Below are 18,633 nucleotides of genomic sequence, written 5' to 3'. Positions count from 1 at the left end.
GTTGAAATGAGCTATTCAAGCAGGTATAGAAATGTGCATTTTTAATCAAACAGAGCTGAAAAACATGTAACTTAGTATAATGCTGCTCCATGGCTTTAACATTCAAGCGTGTGATCCTCCGGTTTGCATTTGCATTCGATTTTGTTTTTGGCTGCATTTTTGATCCTTGTAAAATGTCATTTGTTCCCAGTTTTTGTTTCTGTTCGTTAAGCCAGTTTGAAGCCAACAGTTGGAGCCTAATTAATATATTGCCAAGTCCACCTTCAGACAGCATGAAATATGACCAACATTAGCTGACAATAAGGAACAAAAACGACTTGGCCAATACTTTGTGAGGACACTCTTTACATTGTCTCCTGGATGGGTTTTTGTCGTTGCTCATGTTCAAGAGGCCCATTGAGTTGCCTCCCCACAGCTGAAACGCTCTTAATTCACACTTGAATTATGGTGACATTTCAAAAGTTGGCTTAAACTTTGCTTGACAGTTGCATGGAAAACACAGCTCGTGCCTCTATCTCCGTCTTTTTATGTGCGTGAGGAGCTGAGCTCACTGTCCTCTGCTAATTTAAAGAGGTGGACATCTTTAAGGACTGATTATCTTTAATTAACACAGTCAGACAGATGTCCATTCATTCTGCCTCATATCTCTTCCTTGTGCTCCATCAGATTATTTTCACCGCCTTATCACCAGCTGCAGAGCAATAACATGCGCCACATGGCGTCTAATATGCAAAAAGTCATGTTGTAAAATAATTTCTCAAAAAGTATTCCCATTAACTTGAAAGAATGTGGGCTTTTCTCTGCAAGTCGCCTGGACAAACTAATTCTTTTTTCTTTAATTCTTTATGAGGATCTGCACTAGCTGATTGCTCATCTTCCAGGGATCTGGGAAACAAAGACCTTACAGTATTTAGATGTTGTAACAATTAAAATAAATTAAAGTGGTACAACTGATAAACAGTCAAGGGATACACACACAGCTGGGAGTGTGTGTGTGTGTGTGTGTGTGTGTGTTTAAGGCCAAATTATTTGGCACAGGAAATGTAATGTTTTAAATTAGTTAGATGCTGCTGTTTCTGATGTTTTTTTTCCACTCTTAAGTATTTACCTAGATTAAAGTATAACAGTAGGCCTGTAAAGTAAATATCATAGTTTGACTGATATGACATTTGAAAACTGATACTAGTATTTTTGGACTGAAGCCGGCAACAGATTGGATATTTTCTGCTGATATTCAGTATCCTTAAATTTGACCATTTGAAGAAATGACATTTATTCAGTGTTTCCACACAAATGTCATTCTTGTCAGGGTGGAAAAGCTTCTGAAACATTTAGATCCTCAGACACTAAAGCCTGCCATTGAAACCCAGGATAATACCAACATATTCATGCATATCTGAGTCAAAACCAATAAAAATATTGATTAGTTCGGGTTTTCTTACCTTTCTATGGTATCCCGATGATAAAACACTTTGTGGAAAATAACAGTAAAAGTATCTATGCGAAGGTCAATTTTTGCATCTTTTTTTTTAGCATTGAAATCACCTCTGCTTGCACCTGCATGTATTTTGAGTCTTACCCCCATCACGGCCCGCTGAGCATAGCTCCTATATTGTACAGTAAACATTGTGTATTACATCATGCACAAGGAGGCGAACACGTGTAGTGTGTGATTGGATACACACGCAATTGGGAAGATTAATTACCAGGGATTGGATGTTGCATCAGCAGCCAATTATCACCTGAGGAGAGTCGGCCCTGGTCGATTGGCTGCCATACCTTTCTTTCTTCTCACGCCTCCCTAGAAACCAGCCGCCTATCAGCCCCCTGCATACAGGATGAGCACGCAGGAAACATATTACCATCCAAATACACAGTGACACCGAATCTGGGATCGCAGTAATAAACTCTAATCTATCAAGAAGAATGAGGGATGAAGGATGCAGCCTGGTCAGAGAGCTGCAACACACTGAGAGAGTCAGTTATGGAGAGAGAGAGAGGGAGAGGGGTGAAATGAGAGAAATGAGTAATTTTTATTTAATGTTGGTGATCTGTTCAGTCTTCTCCCCATTCACGACAATGTGTTTTTCCGTTGAACCTGGATAAATCCGATTTCCTACATGGAAAAGTGCAAAGAAAGGCTAGATAAGAAGGAAGTCTGAGTCGGAATTATGATCCGAAATCACAGAGTTTGCAAAAATATCCATATCCATATATGGTGTCACCAAAATTGACCGACAATACAATCAGCGATAAACAAACCTTTTTCTCTGACTGGATTTTTATTTGAAAATATGTTTCAGCTTCAATCTAGCTTTCTCTGTAGTCTTTCATATAAAATAGCTGTCATTCTGGATATGTTAATGCCAGCGTAATCTTTTTGCTTACTGTTAACATTATCCATGAAAACAATGCATTAACTTCAAACCAAGTGGTCCATACTGCCCTTATTAGAAATAAACCATGTAATAGAACAATGGACTCCGCTGTACTCCAAAACCTCACAGCTGCAGTTTTGTTCTTTGATCAGAGTTTGCCTCAAGCTGCCACTCCCCGGCACTGTCACTGAACTGATGTGGACGTCAGCTACAGGACAGAAGCTGGGGGCCCGTCCACTGTTGGCTGGACCGCCTGCTGTTAGAGGAGGACGGCAGGTTTTGTGCTTTTCACTGGCTATATTACTGACAATATATTACATCACTGACTATGCTGACATAAGAAAAACAAACGTATATTGGCCTTGTCCTTCAACATAACAGTCATGACTTTAATGTGTTTTAATATGCTAACGTACAAAGCTTTAAACATGTCTAAAAAAAAAAAAAAAAACATGCCTGGTCATACAATCAATCTAAAATCAATACAAACCATCCATATCGACTACAGGCTATACTACAGACTATACTAGCGTGACTGATTGTGACTCATATGTTATTGTTTATATTCACATTTTTTACAACCTTTTAAAATGCATTTCAGCCATTGGAGTGAAAAGGGAGATGACTGAAACTGAAGTAGTCGTGTGTATCCGTCCGTCCGTGTGTGTGTGTGTGTGTGTGTATCTGTCTGCAGCTAGTCTTGGATACTAGTGGGCCTATCAGCCTAAAGTTGTTTTTGTGTACAGTTTTGACTGTATGATCAAAGACCTCTCATGGTTGTGACGATTCGAAACCTTTGAAAAACCTCTTTTATGCCTCAGGTCAGGGGCACCAGGGAAGGGGAAATACACTACAAATGTTTTCTGTTCTTCCCTCCTAGCAGATGAAGAAAGGGATGATTTTTATTTTTTGTCTTTTTTTCTATTCACTTTTTTTTTTTTATAACTTGCATTTCAGCCGTTGTCGTGCTTTATATGTTTTTTTTTTTAGCCTTAGTTGGTGAAGCACATGACTGATACTGAAATGGTCAACATTCAAAACAGTACATGAGTGACTGGCTTAATATCCTTTTAATCTTTACTTATGCAGGGAATGTCACCACACCACCTTGTTCTTTTCTTTTGTTTTTTCTTTTCTTTTCATTTCTTTTCTTTTTTTTCCCCTCCATAACACACACTGTTCAACTGTTGGCCACTGAGCAGCTCCACTGGAGCAGTCGGGGGTTCAGTGCCTTGCTCAAGGGCAACCTACCAATATTTGAGGTTTTCCCAGCTGGTGTTGGGACTCAAACCTTCAGGCCAAAACAGAAAATGAAGGGTTAGACTGTGGAAGAGGTGATGATGCTCATGGAGGAGGAGAGTCACGAGCGAGAGATGACAAAGCAGACGTGATGGAGAGAGAGAAAGAGAGAGAGAGAGAGTGACGGGTGGAGGGCAACTCATGTTGTGTCGATTTTGGCGAATCTGGATTCGCCACTCGCCACCGGCCTGACCTCCTCTGACTCGGATGATCCTTGTTGCCATGGAGACTGGTAAAACAAGTGTGGCATTCTTCTGTTTTTGTGTTTTTGTTTTTTATCTGAGGGATGAAAATGAATGTGGCCCTGGGATCAACACACAGCCATATTGGCAAAAAAATCAATAGATTTCCCTTCTGTCTCGTGTCGGTCCAGTAGGCTGTAACATATCAATCCATACTTGCACACACCCAAATCCCCCTTGTTTATTGTTTGCGTGTGTGTGTGTGTGTGTGTGTGTGTGTGAGAGAGAGAGAGAGAGAGAGAGAGAGAGAGAGAGAGAGAGAGGAAAAGAAAAATGCTGCATTGAACAAAAGCTGCCCGGCGTGTTTGAACTGCTCCATTAAAACAATCTTTGTTTTTGATACAGAGAAAGAGAGAAAGAGCAAGCTGACTGAACACAGACTGGATGTCAGTCGAAGATGGAGTGATTTTTTGTTGTTTTGCTTTGCTTTTCTGTAAATTCTGTTTCTCATTACTGTGCCTGAAGCTGTGAGGGGAAAAACTGAACCAGAGCAACTGTGCCTGAGCCCAGGGGCCCCCAGGAGCCACGGGGGGTCCCCACTTTGATGGAGGCCTGAGCATCATTAGAACAGATAGCAGGATGGGGTCAGAAACACACTGCTGTAGCACCGCACTGCCTCTGCAAACTCCTAGCAGCACTTTAACTCAGCTGCTGGGTTTGCATCCAGCTCTGTGTGGCTTATGATATATTGAATCTGAACAATAACTTCCTCAAAATTGCAAAAAAAAAAGTTTTTTATGCCCGCTTGAAGTGGAAATTGTGCGGTAAATTGCAATGGAAAGGCGTTTGTTGAATAAATAACGACCTATAGGCTTGGTTCAGCCTTTTTGCACAGCGGTTCAAAAGTGGACTTGAACACTGTGAAATGTTGTTTGTAAAACCTCTGTTCAGCATGGCCTCCACAAATTATATGTTTATTTCCAACGTGTAGAAGTCTCTAGCATGGCTGCTGTTCGTTTGTGCACGGGAATGTTACCATGTGCGTCTTTGTTTTCACATTAAATACGACTAGCATTAGTTCACAGTCAGGAATAGGTACATCTTGTCCAAAAGTAATCAACTATTCAACTATTCAACTATTTTTTGAACTCATCAATCAAGACTCTGTGTTTTTCATTTCTGATGATCAGAAACTCTGTAGTTTTAGAACATACTGATAGATAGATCGATAGACGATAGACAGATAGATAGATAGATAGATATTTCCACAAAAGTACTGTCCAAAAGACAGGGTAAAAATGAAGACTAAAAGAGCAGGACTTGCGATATATAGCTGTGGGTTAACAGAAAGCAGAAATTAATTATGTAACCCATTGCAGTTCGCTTCGAAAGTTCACTGTTCATGAAAAAATTAATGTGAGCTAGCGCTTCCTTTATGGGCATAATAAAAATTATACTGTTGTACTTAAATTTTTTAATAAAGTGACTGAGAACATTTAGGGAGACTGGCATATGTTAATAAGAGCAAGAGGAGCAGCCTGTCCAAACAGCGTTGGGGAGGAGCAGCGCTGCTCTAAAGCATCCCTGGTCCTCAAAGGTCAACCATATTTTTATAATAGCAGCCCTATGGCCAACTCTAAATCTGTCCGCAGAATATGGAGCCCGACCAACGAGAAGGTGTGGAAGATGAAGTGTAATACCTGTGCGAGGCGTCATTACGACACACTTTTTATAGGTGGGAAGGATAGAAAGATGGGGCTCGGGCTGCGTTTTATGCTTTATAGGCTGGTTTAAAGTAAATTTCTGTCAAGTGAGGACGTGGATGCTGTAGCGTCTGTTAGTCTCTGTCTCTTTGCATATGTATACCGGAGAATTCGATCGATGCCGGCTTTTGCAGGCCGATATTTTTGGGTTGCGGCACCTGGTAGCCCAACGTTTTCATGCCGAAAAGCATCGCAAAAAAAAAAAAAAAAAAAAAAAAAAACTTGCAGGATTCAAGATTCTCCAAGATTTTTTTTTTTTTTTTTTTCAGGATGGCTGAGCGTCTGAGAAAACATTTAGACCACAGGTGGGCAAACTTTTTGGGTCGAGGGCCAGATGGAGGTTTGAAGGCCAGGCGAGGGGCTGCATTCCAAGTTTACAATTTATCATGTTCAGCCACACTCAATAAACAGCTGTTATTGTCATTTCACATCTTCAGTTTCTTTTCTCTCCACAGTCAAGATTGCTTCAAAACACACATAATTCATATCATATTTTATGCTATTAGGACTAAGGAAAGTCTTCTTTAGGTTGGTTATCAACTTATCATTCTAACCCTAACTAATTTGTAGTGTCAATATTTTTTTCTATATTTAATAATGTAATAATAATGTACTAATAGCAATAATGTACTAGATAATTCCTTTATTTCAAACACTTTTTCCTTGTGTATTCTTTTAATGGTGTAAAAAGCCTCTCAAGCGGCCTTTAGACCATCATGAAGCACTAAAACTCTCCATTAAAATCCAGGATATAACGACTACTATACTGTTAATCCTGCTATTACTACTAGTACTGCCACTACAACTATTACAGCTAGGCCTATTACTGCTACTATTAAAACAACTTCCCTCCACAAGCATTACTACTTCTACCTCTAAGCGCTAGTGCAACTACCTCGACTACTGCGACTATCACTGCAAGTACGACTTATAGTAAACATATTAATGCAGTCTTGTGTGGAAGGTGATTGAAATGTCACATGAGACTGAATTCAGGTTAAGGGACAGCCGACCAGTGTAGAACTGGCCATTCCTACAATAAATGCTTCATCAGTCAGACTAATCCAATCAGAGGTGGTGATTTTTAATGAAGGGCCAGTTTCAGTCTTTGTGTATGTGATTGTATCTCTGTGCATAAATGTGTGTGTGTGTTTATGTGAAAGTATATGCAGAGTGTTGAAGTCAGGGCTGTGGTGATTTCTTAAGGGTTGTGTTTGTGTGTGCGTGTGCGTATGTGTGTGTGTGTGTGTGTGTGTTCCCTGGCGGTGATGAGACCCCGTCTCTGACACGATGCTGCTCTGTTAAGGTCAAGCCCTACAGAATGTCAGAGATGATGACACGCACTGAGAGGTTTCATCTAATCCCTCCATTTCCCCTCTTCCCCTGCACCCCCCCTATCTGTCTCCCCCCTCCATCTCCCGCCCGTTCACTCACAAGACAAGACACACATATACAACCCTTCACCTAGAGTCTGCGTCAAAACGGAAGTCTCTTTGTGTGTGTGTATGTGTGTGTGTGTGTGTGTGCGTGTGTGTAAATAGCATCAAGCCATGCCATCCCACTAGTAAGGCCAAATCACAAATGCCTGAGGCTGCTGTCTCTGTGTCTGCATGGTTGGTCTGGTCTTTACAGCATGCTGTCAAACATCTCCTCAGTCTACAGCAGAGGCACATTTACATTCACTTCCATCTTTTAGGCATTTAGCTGACGCTTAAATTCAGAGACACTCGCAGTGGATCCAACAGCCGAATAAGTCTCACCACTTGGATCATCCACATAACTGTCGATAAGGACATTTACCATCAGCAGTAATGGATTGTGATGTGCAGGAGGTGGGCTAGTTCAACACTGTGTATTAAAAGGGATGATAAACCCAGTTAAAAATATGGACTTTGTTACTTAGTATTATTCTTGAGTCCTAGTCTCATCATCCACCGAGGTTTTGGAGCTGCTAAAGCCACTAACCGCAATAAAATGGAGTTTTAGGGGTTGTATTTTTATAGTAAGCCATTCCTACAGGGCTTTAGTTCCCCTTGTAGACTAACAATATTGTCTGGACTCCAACCAGCAAAGTGAAAATATCCCGTCTAGATACAGGTGATAATAGCACAGCAACAATACGCCTGCAAATGTCCACAACAGTTCCATAATAGTTTTTTTTTTCGAAAGCTTCAACATATCTGGCAAGGAGGTAAATAAAGTGGAAGTGTCTGGAAATGGTGAAATAAATCCTTGATGTGACTTTTATTATGCATGCTCTTTTTTTTTTTTTTTTAACCATGCCTATCATAAAACTGAGCATATTTTGTTAGATTAACAGTTTACTAGTCTTACTTATTTGTATGAACATGAAGAATAGTGTTTTATTTCCCTGTCCACCTACTTCACTTTTCAGCTGATATGACCGCCTTCTTTATATGATACCCTCCTTTCTGTGAGAAGTGAACGATCTGCATACAAAAAGACTGCAGGCCCCGCAGTTTCACAATGATGACAACAAAAGGAAATTTTAATGAAAAATTACATATTTCACTTTGGTAGAATTCCCTCAACAGAAATTTGGAAGCTGTTTTGAACTGTTATTTGAAAGATGTGCCGCACTTGATCTCGGTAAATGACGCAGGTAGCAGCTTTGAACAACTCATCTTTCGCTCTTCCATTTTCATTTTTGCATTTTAGACATTTAGCTGTCACTCTGATCCACAGCGGTTTCCAGCGAGAAAAAAAAAAAGAGATTTCTTTTTTAAAATTGAAACAATGCAATCAACAAAACCAAGAGGTGAACAGATCACAGCCTGGGTGGACTTAGATTCCTTGGACCACCATGTACTCGCTAAGCAGAATGAGAATTCGGACACAAGATGGAGGAACTCCATTCCAGTTCCCCTCATGTATCCATTCCGATCTCTTTCAAATCACAAAGTTGAATTCGTCTCCCTCTTTCCACCTTTACAAAGAATGCTTCTCGACAGTCTTGGGCGCGTTTGAAAGCAAATCTAATTCTGTTATTTCTAAATGGCGTCAAATGAATTCAATTAAGCTGCCATGAAAAAGAATGTTATTTACACTTCATGAGATTACCTGGACTTAATTTCCTGGGGTTTTAAATAATTGACAAACAGCATGTGCGTACTTAACTAAGCCTCATATTATGCGCACAGTTGAACATGTCATCAGTTAATCTTAATGCTTTTTCCTCCTACATTTCCCCTCGTCTCTCCCTCCTTCCCCCCGCTCTGCTGCTCCATAGTTAACACTTATTAAATTAGCAGTCATCCAGTGATCAAACAACAAACCTTTTCCATCTAGCTGGCTGAATGACGGCGGAGGTCTCCTCAGCATCTGTTGAGACGCCTAGTTTGGTGCAGATAAGCACCGCTAATTATGATATTACAATCCCTACATACCCACATACCTTTGCATGAAAGAAAACAGAGCTTGAATTTGTTTTAAACCTTGAGAAGCACGGGAACAATGCCGGTTTCAAGGTGCAAGGCTTCCCCCGTACCTCCTCAAGCTGTCATTTATCCTCTCACCTCTGTGGATTGGGTCTGGAACGGTGGAGGAACAGCAGAGTTGGAGAGAGCAGAAGGAAGAGGGGGGAAAATGAAGGATTATATAAAGAAGAAGCAGCACTTGACGGTAACTGGTTGAGATTAGCGCCTTAGGGGTACAGCAGTGGCTGTGATTTTGATACTGCGCCCCCAGCTAAACGCTGAAGGCCGCCTTGCCTAGAGGAGTCTGCCTTCACCCACAGGCAGTCAAAGATTGTTTTCTTACCAGCATCTCCTCCTCCTCCTCCTCCCCCCTCCTCCTCCTCCTCCTCCTCCTCCTCCTCCACCCCACAGACACCTGTCATCTCCAATGTCAAAACTCCACGCAGGAAGGAAAAGACAACGCAAAGAATAAACAAAAGAAACATGCCTTTTTTAAAGGCGTACTCTGCATACAGATCTAGGACGGCGAGGCCTGTGCTTCACCTGCAGCAGCCCGAGCCCAGTCCTGACTAAAAGGCCTCCGCTGGCTAGAATTCATGCACAGTTCAATTATTTAGGGTCAAGTGCAAGGGATAAAAGACATTTAAGCGCATTTAGGATATTCTCCTCCTGAATAGTTGTAAACAGGGGCATCAGTTCAGCCCAACTTTAGCATCCCATCTCACATTTTTTAAACCCTAATTCCAAGTGGGTTTGAGCTTCATTGTATCTTTCAGATTCACATTATTCCACCTCATTCAAGGTAATAAATGAATGAAAACATGATTTAATAATAATGCAACCATTATTGTCAGTAAACCCATAATATCTCAAGCAAACTGTAAGAAAATAGTCAAGATCTATAGTCACTGGTAAATGATGGTTGCATCTCAGTATATCCAAAATATCTTTAACTATCTGAAAGCAATCATATTTTAAAACTCTGATATCATTTCTCCTCGCTTTTCTCCAGCCATTGGTTTCCATTCATTCCACTATGATGTGAAAATGAACTTTCAGAGACTTCAAACCTCCTTCACATCAGTACTCCATCACCGTTGTAAAGTCGAGCAGTTTTCCTAAAAGCAGCAGCACTGTTGTGGTTTGACGACTTGAAATTGGGCGGAGTGAAGCGGTTCCTCTGCCAGGAAATACCCCCCAAGGAAACGTTTGCTTTATATCACCAGTTACCAGTTGTGTGGTTTTTGAGTGCTGAGGACTTTGTTAGCTGCTGAAGCAGAACGTTATAAGGTGGGTGTTTCAGCCAAAAATTCAAATTTGAAATTTGAGGGATTTTGATGATACGCTGTGATGATTTGCAGAATGGTTTGTTGCAGTGTGACATGTGGACGAAACATTCAAAATCACCTGCATGGTCTGAAGTCTTAAGTCATGGCAAAGTTCCAGCATTAAGCATCATTTACAACCAAAACCGTCCAATGTGCTTAAATGAATAAATGTAGATCACCTTTCAGGGAAACATTTCATCTTCCAGAAAGATTATTCTCAGTATTTCACTGAACCTTTGCTTTCCATTATGACTATAAAAACTTCAAGATTTGGACTCAGGAGTGGAGAACTTTGAACAACTAAATTCTTCACATCAAAAAAAAAAAAAAGTGTAAACTACCCTTGCCAGTTGGAACAAACTGGCAAAGGTAGCCCGGTTACTGGAATAGTAAAAAATAGTAAAAGGATCCCGTTGTGAGGTGGCCCTTGTTGTCCATGTAGTTTAGCAGAGGTATGAGGTGACGCGACGTCGGTGGCCCTGCCAGGCGGTGTTGTCGCAGCCAATGGGGGGCAGAGGACACACCGGAGAGTAATGGCTGCTACATGCCACCGGCCTCACAGCGATAAAAACACACCGCCATGTTTCATCTGTTCTGTTTTTCTCCATTTTAATTCCCTCTGTTTGTTTGTTTGTTTGTCGACCTTGGCGTGTCAGCTGACCTTCCTACATCCAGGACCCTGAGAAGAAGAAGAAGAAAAAAAAAAAAAAGGAGGACGCTGACATTTCTGTACAGAGAAGGAACAAACAGCACAGACGAAGTGCTACCCCCCCCCCCCCACCAGACAAATTTACTCAAAAATATGTGTGTGTGTCTTGAACGTCCGAGGCTGTCCAGGTCTCGGCCACCATTGCCAAGGAAGTGTCACGGTGTCGTGACAACTTCAGCGACTGCGGTGCGATGGGTGACCCTCGGCCGGTGGAGGGGGGGGCTGAATCCCCCACCCACCCTGGATCCTGACAGATGTCATATACCTCCTCCATGGGCACCTTCTGTTTCCTGTTCACCTTTCTCCATCCTGCAGCGTTAGGGCTCCTGTCTCCGCCTCGTCAAAGCGCACACACACACACACACACACACTCACAGAAGCACACACACACACACACAAAGAGGGAGAAAGACAGAGAGAGAGATCGACAGAGAGAAAAAGTGGGGGAGAGAGGGCGAGAGAGAAACAAATTCAGCCGATATGGGTTTTTAAAGGCCAATGCAGCACAAATATATTTGGATTAAAGCTGCCAATTGTAATTTGATGACAACAATCAGTATCTTTAGCTTTGACCTTTTTCATGCCAAAAACGTTAAAATATGCAGTTTTAACCTATTTTTAATCTTGTCAAAATCCTTTAAAATAGCATCACGGGCCACAAAGACTCTCCATTGAAACCCAGGATAACAATAATGGATCCTCTGTTTGCCTTGAGTCCATCTATTTCTGCCTTTCTGTATCAAAACTGTCTTCCTGGCTTATTAGGCAAAAGCGCATCGTGCCGTCTCCGGCGTTCAATATTGCTTTTCACTGGAAGTTTCCTGTTATTTACCAAAGGATCCTCTGTGAGAACAGTTGGTATTTTAGTCTTAGCACACCCCACTCAAAACCTGTTTGCACAGATTTTCCCCGTCATCCTTCAGACCACAGTTTGACAGAAACACTTCAACAAAATGAGAATCTGTCTCGTTACATTGTCTTATACTGTTACATCAAAACGTGTCACCAGCCCACTCTCTGAATAACACGTCTAACAAACCAAAAAGCCTTATGATATTAGATTTCCATAAACCTTGTGCTCGCGGCCTCCTAGGGATTGTGTATCATCCACTCGAAAACGCTCTCCTCGATGGAAATGTGCAGCCTAAATCTGATCATGGCGCTAGATAATGTTCGCTTCTCACTCCAGAAACGCAGACTTGGGTAGGGAAAGCGAGGGGATCCGGTGACTAACCCATCAATCACGGTGACGTTGCGCTGGAGTGATGGATATTCTAATTTCCCTTTTATATACAGGTGCACAGGATGGATGGATGACGATTAATGGACGGGCGAGGCTGTTTCCAGAAAACAAAGAAAGACGCGGCGCGGCCTGCGGTGCCGCTGCACCGGGCAGGGCGCATCAGGGAGCCGCATCCTCCTGTGTTTCGAGGAGGATGCCTCACGTTTGGGGAGTCGATTTCCCTGTAAACAAGTGAAGACAAAGTATATGTCCCGAGGTGACAAAGGTGTTGCTAACACAACAATTGTCTTCCTCTTCAGGGACCCGCGACAGGCTCTGCAGTCACTTCTATGACAGCGCTCGACACCCTCGCCTCACCTCATTTTCGCACAACCTGTTTCGCGAGTTGTCATTGCTATCACCTCTGTAATTATTCCTTAACTTTCATCCCCACCTCAGACTGGTTAGACCTTGATTTATTTAAAACGCCACCCTCCTCAGGCCAACTCTTCCAACGCGGCACGCTCGCTATCTGTCAAACTCCTTCGAAGTCGAAGCCGTGCCAAACATCCTTTTGATGAGATCCTCTGACACGTCTGCGCTCCGGGCCCGTATCTCTGAAGAACTCTCCTCAACAATCTGTTATCCCCTTTTTTCAAGCCCAACTTTTTTTTTTCTTTTTTTTTTTTTTTTTGCTCCGTGTTACGCTTTCAAGCAAACAACTCGGCGCGTCTCAATCCTTTCGTTTATCTATTCGTTTAGGCTGCACGTCGCTTCCTGCCTCGGTTCCCTTGCAGGCGCCATGCTGGAGGTTAAACGGTTTCACTGCACTAATTGGCCGACGTCACTGCTGACACCAAGATAAACAAACAGAGGCAAGCGGGGAAATGAAACAAATGCGAGCTCATTAATTTGATGAGGAGACAAAAAAAAAAAAGCTCTCAAAAATTGGAGAAGCACGAGCTCCTTTTGAATGTAATCTTTCTCATCTTGTTTTCGGTGTCAGCACTGCTGACCTTGATTTCCTTCTGAAAGCAGATTGATTTCCTTTTAAAGCGTCAATACAATAAGGATCAGGGGGCCATCACTTACACTGCAAAAAGTCAAAATCGTACCAAGAGTATTTGTCTTATTTCAAGTCAAAATGTCTTATTTCTAGTCAAAATATCTCATTAAACTTAAAATAAGACATGATCACCTCAGAAGTAACTTGTTTTTAGACAATTTTCTCCTGTTTCAAGTGAAAATTTGCTTGAAACAAGTGAAAATTTGCTAGAAACAAGAAACATATTCTGCCAAGTGAACAAGCAAATTTTTACTTGTGAAAAGTAAGTAAAATTTTGCTTGTTCCATTGGCTGAATTTGTTTCTTGTTTCAAGCTAATTTTCACTTGAAACAGGTGAAAATTGTCTAAAAACAAGTTACTTCTGAGGTGATCATGTCTTATTTTAAGTGTAATGAGATATTTTGACTAGAAATAAGACATTTTGACTTGAAATAAGACAAATAATCTTGGTAAGATTTGACTTTTTGCAGTGTATGCGTTCACCTCACTTTTTTTTTGCATGTGAGCACATATTTTCCCCGGGTGAAACAATTTTTGCATTCGTGTCGACATAAACTCTGGCTTATCGAGGCTCTCTGGCCCTGTCTGCATGCAGTGCGGGTTGCTTCAGCCCACATCCTCGCTCTGTCTTGTCTTCCCAAGGTAAACTTGAATTTTTACCACCAGGCACCGTTTACGTCTCTTTGCCGGACATGAGTTGAAAATGATTTCCCTCGTGATTTCCCAGTTTCCCCCCCTTCCACGGCTGACATTGAACACGGGCGTCCGTAAACCTCGACGCTCAAGATTTTTTCACGAGACACTCCAGCGTGAGATCTCTCTTCCGCCTCTGTCCTTCTCTCTCTCTCCCTCTATCTCACTTTATCTCTCGCTCTCCATCCCTCCCTCCCTGTCCGAAGCTGTCCTCCCGGCCATCTGTCATGTGATGTTTATGGGCCCTTTTGCTTTTGTGTCCTGATGACCACTGTCACAGAGAGCTTCCCATTACCGATGCGCCCTGATGAACGATGTTGCCCAGACGCATGGCTGACACCCCGGTGTCCTTGGCCGCAGAGACGCTGCCTTCCTCGCCAGCTAGGCCAGTAAAGAATGAGGACGGGGGGGACCTGAGGGAGCTGGACTGAGGACCTGTCCGTCATCCCGCCGACAGGATGCTCATATTTTCCCCTCCCACCGCCGCCACCATCTTCCCTCTCTCCGCTTTCCCCTCTATATCCAGCCATTGGAAATATGGGGTTGGTCAGCGCGGCGATGGCGATGATGTTGTCATTAATCCTGAGGTGGTGAATGGTGCCCTTGCCTTTCACCTGAATATATATCTACATCTAAACAGACACAGTGAGGGACGCTCGCGCCCCTCCAGAGGCCACAGAGGATGGCCTAAAGGGTTAATGCAGGTAGCGAGCTATGATGAATGTCGCTGAGAGGGATTTTATCTGGTGAATAGAAACACGAGCGCCTCTTTTGATTTTCTTTTTTTTATATTCAATACAGTGTTCGCAGATAGTGACGCGAGCTCGGATCAAATTTGATCGTCGGTGTAGCGGCAAATAAAAGGTGTTTAAACTGCGATCCCCAGGTAGTGATCATCATAAGGCAAGCAACCACCAATATAAAGTAACATCAAATGCTCGCACAAAAAACAGCGTTGATTTATGCTTTTTCCTTTATGAGACCCCGCGCACGTATAACTTCTCAGTTGACATTTTGATGTTTCAGATTTTAGATGTTGGCCTGCGCCAAAACCTGTGTAAATATAGCAGCAATATGAAAGTAGAGACAGCCTCCTGCTGCTGCTTGCATCATTTTGTGAAACCGGGGCCTAAATATCTTTCTGATATCAGTTCAAAACGGTTTGCCAAAGCTGTTTTTAACACGAGTTGTGTACTATGCCGTAATATGATATCGTGAAAATCTTGCGCTTCTTCGGGTTGACATTGAACTCGGCCTCCTCCCTGCATACCGCCGTCTTGTCAAATACTTGCTGGGCCACATTAATCCTTACCTGGATGCATGCTATATATGTACGCCATAAAAACTCACGTCAGCCTAAAAGATGGGTGGACTCGATTCAGCGAATTCAAAAAGTGGGTTGACTGGGTTTAGGAGGGTTTAGCCCTCCGCTGCATGAAGGCCCATGATAGAAATGACTACAAATAGAGAAAACAAGGAGCCATCAGTAACAAAAAAAAAAAAAAGTGCAAACATCCCTCTTGTAGTGTAACATAACATGAACAATCTGCTGGACAAAATAAAAATCTCATTTAATCAGTGAGGCCTTCTCTCCTCTTGTGTCACCCTCCCTCCCTCTCTCTCTCTCTCTCTCTCTCTCTCTCTCTCTCACTCCCTCTCTCCCTCTCTAGGAACGTCTTCACCGGCCAGAGGAGCCGCTGATGAATTCTTAAGCAGATCACACTGATAATTGTATTTCATAACTGTCAGTTGTGCGAAGGCTGCCAGTGTGCCGGGGAGCTATTTGTGTCGCAGTATGTCCTCCATCCCCTCCTCCCCTCCCGCTCCCACCACTCCGTCCAACCCCCAATCACCAGGGATGTGCTTACTGTCTCCGGCCTCGAATTACTCAATCAGGAGGACACATTTACGGATGACACCTTTATTACAATTAATCAGGGGAACTTGATTAAGAAAGTTATTCCTCCCCTTCATTGAGACTTGCACAAGTGGCGCGGCTGCATATTGTAATTTATGTCCCACTGAGCTCTCGCGCCTCTGATAGACAGACAGGCAGACAGATTGCCAGCCATACTGACACAGATGTGGATGTGTGTGTGTGTGTGTGTGTGCGAATGCGTGCGTGGGCGGGTGCGTGCAGCACACACACATCTACATATTCTAAAACACACGCACGGACACAAACAAACACATTCCCTCTGATTCTGTCACGCACAACTCAAGTTTCGCAAAGACTTTAATAAATGACTTTAATTGGCTGCAGAGATGTGCTCACTAAAGGCGTGTTGAATATTGCATTTCCCTCTCTTCCTGTCTATTTCTTTCACTCTCCCTCTCTCTCTCTCTTTCACACACACACACGCACACACACACACACACACTCCTGAATGAAGCCATCTCTTTACCTTTACTCACAGTTCCTGGGTCTGCTGTGGCTAATTAGTTGAGTGGGGTTTTAGGTTTAGTAATTAGGCGGAGGTAGGAGTGACGGGGGCTCGGGGAGTTGGGGAGTTGAGGGGGTCTGACTGAATCGCAGAGAAAGAAACTGGACTGTCTGGATCCTTGGCAGCACCAAGCAGCCAGCCAGCCAGTGTCCCTTAGGCGCCTGGAGGTAGACTACCATCCCACAGAATGAGGGTGATGTCTTTGTTATCTGCCACATGTTCCAGTGAGGGAGGGGGGGACGGGAGAAAGAGAGAGTTTAGTAAAATAAGAGCCCTTTGAGGATTTGGCCTACCATCAATGCCGGCGCGATGCGATGAAAATGTACTTCACTGTCGTCGATGTGAGTGAAATAGATGGGAGAGGTGCTAATGAAGCTATGATTTCTGGGGGAAAAAAACAAAAAAAAAACATGCTGAGTATTTTGTGTATGTAACTGAAAAAGTAGAGTATGACCTCCAATCAGTGAGTAATCATCACAAGGCAAAAGCAAATGTAATTAATTAACAATTCCCTATTTTAGGAAAAGCATTGATTCATGTTTTTTTTTTTTTTTTTTCTTAATTTCTTTCAAAAGTACTTTGACTACCATCAGGCAACACAACCATCAGTTTATTTAAAGGATGCTATTTTCTGTCAAAATTTCCAAATAAAAAACAATAATAAAAAAAAAGGATGCTGTTCTCATATAACTAATTTAAGTTTGATAATGTATTAAGATAATTAAAATTCACGTCATGCAAAAATGTGGCAAACTTGATTTCTGGTTTGTTTTTGGCCTCCGCTACTTTTCTGTACATAACGATGCAAGTTCAGTTCAAAATTCCTCTTTGGAAAGCAGCGACATGGTAACTCATCATTAAAACTACAGAAACAAGCACTTCCTGGAATATAGAAAGGTTTCCACAGTCGCACAAACACAAAGAATCTGTTCTCTGTCAATATTTTCAAATAAAAAAAATAATTAAAAAAGGATGCTATTTCCATATAAGTTTGATACTACTTATATAGGTTCTGACTTAAAGTAATTAAAATTCAAGTTACACAAAAAATGCGGTAAACTTGATTTTCGGTGACTTTAGCCTCTGCTACTTTCTTACATATAAGACGCAACGCAAGTTCAGTTCAAAATTCCTCTTTGAAAAGCAGCAACACGGTAACTCGGCACTAAAACTACGCAAACAATCCCTTCTTGGAATAAAGAAAGGTTTCCACAGTCGCGCGAACACAAAGAATCGGTGAGTATTTTTTGAAAGACCCTTCTCTATCTTTAATATCTTGTTTACGCTCCGTATTTCCAGATTGCTGCAGTACATTGCCAGTTAGCTGCCTCCGACTGCAACACAATCCAATTAAATAAAGAGTGTTGTTGTCTCTCCAGGTTCCTGTGTTCTCTAATTGGGGCTGTGACTGCTCACTAATCAGCAGAGGTACAGGTAGGCCCTGGAGGACGCCGAGACGAGGCCTCTCCTGTTAATTGAAGAGAGGCTAGACCTCGCCTCTTGCTCGCCGTGCAACATGGATGCACGCAGTACTCAAGCATGCTAAATTCAACCCAACATCCATGTGCATCATCGCCCCCTCTCACCTTTTCGCGTGGCCGGCATGTAAGAGCACGCTCTTGCATTATGACGCTTGAGCAAACAAGTAGCTTAGCAGAGGTGACTGCGACAGCTCCGCGACGAGGCTTTTGCTTTGTCGGTCAAATGGCGCTAAGCTCGATGCATTTTCTTTTTTTTTTTTAACTGGCCACAACCCTAATTTAATTGCACTCTGTAAACAAAGGAGTTAAAAAAAAAAAAAAAAGACCTGCTACAGAGGTTGTTTTTCAATCTCAGGGGTTAAAATTTGCAGCACGAGTGTGAGGCCCTTGCTAATGGGCATCAATTGGGTGTGGCAAGTCATGCCAGATCTTAGCCTTAATGAGCCCAGATTTAATCTTGTAATTTTTATCATCACAGTGATTAAAGATCAAGCAAAGACGCCAGGAAGCAAAATATGAGAAATAAAAAGACTTATAGGAGTCCATTAAAGACTAGTGATCCCTCTAAAATGATAGGACATGTAATAATTTATCACATTGACCATGTAATAGCATCTTGTCCGTCATTGGT

This window comes from Myripristis murdjan, chromosome 16 (assembly GCF_902150065.1).
Source record: "Myripristis murdjan chromosome 16, fMyrMur1.1, whole genome shotgun sequence".
Classification (NCBI taxonomy): Eukaryota; Metazoa; Chordata; class Actinopteri; order Holocentriformes; family Holocentridae; genus Myripristis; species Myripristis murdjan.
Note: the sequence above shows the minus strand (reverse complement) of the source record.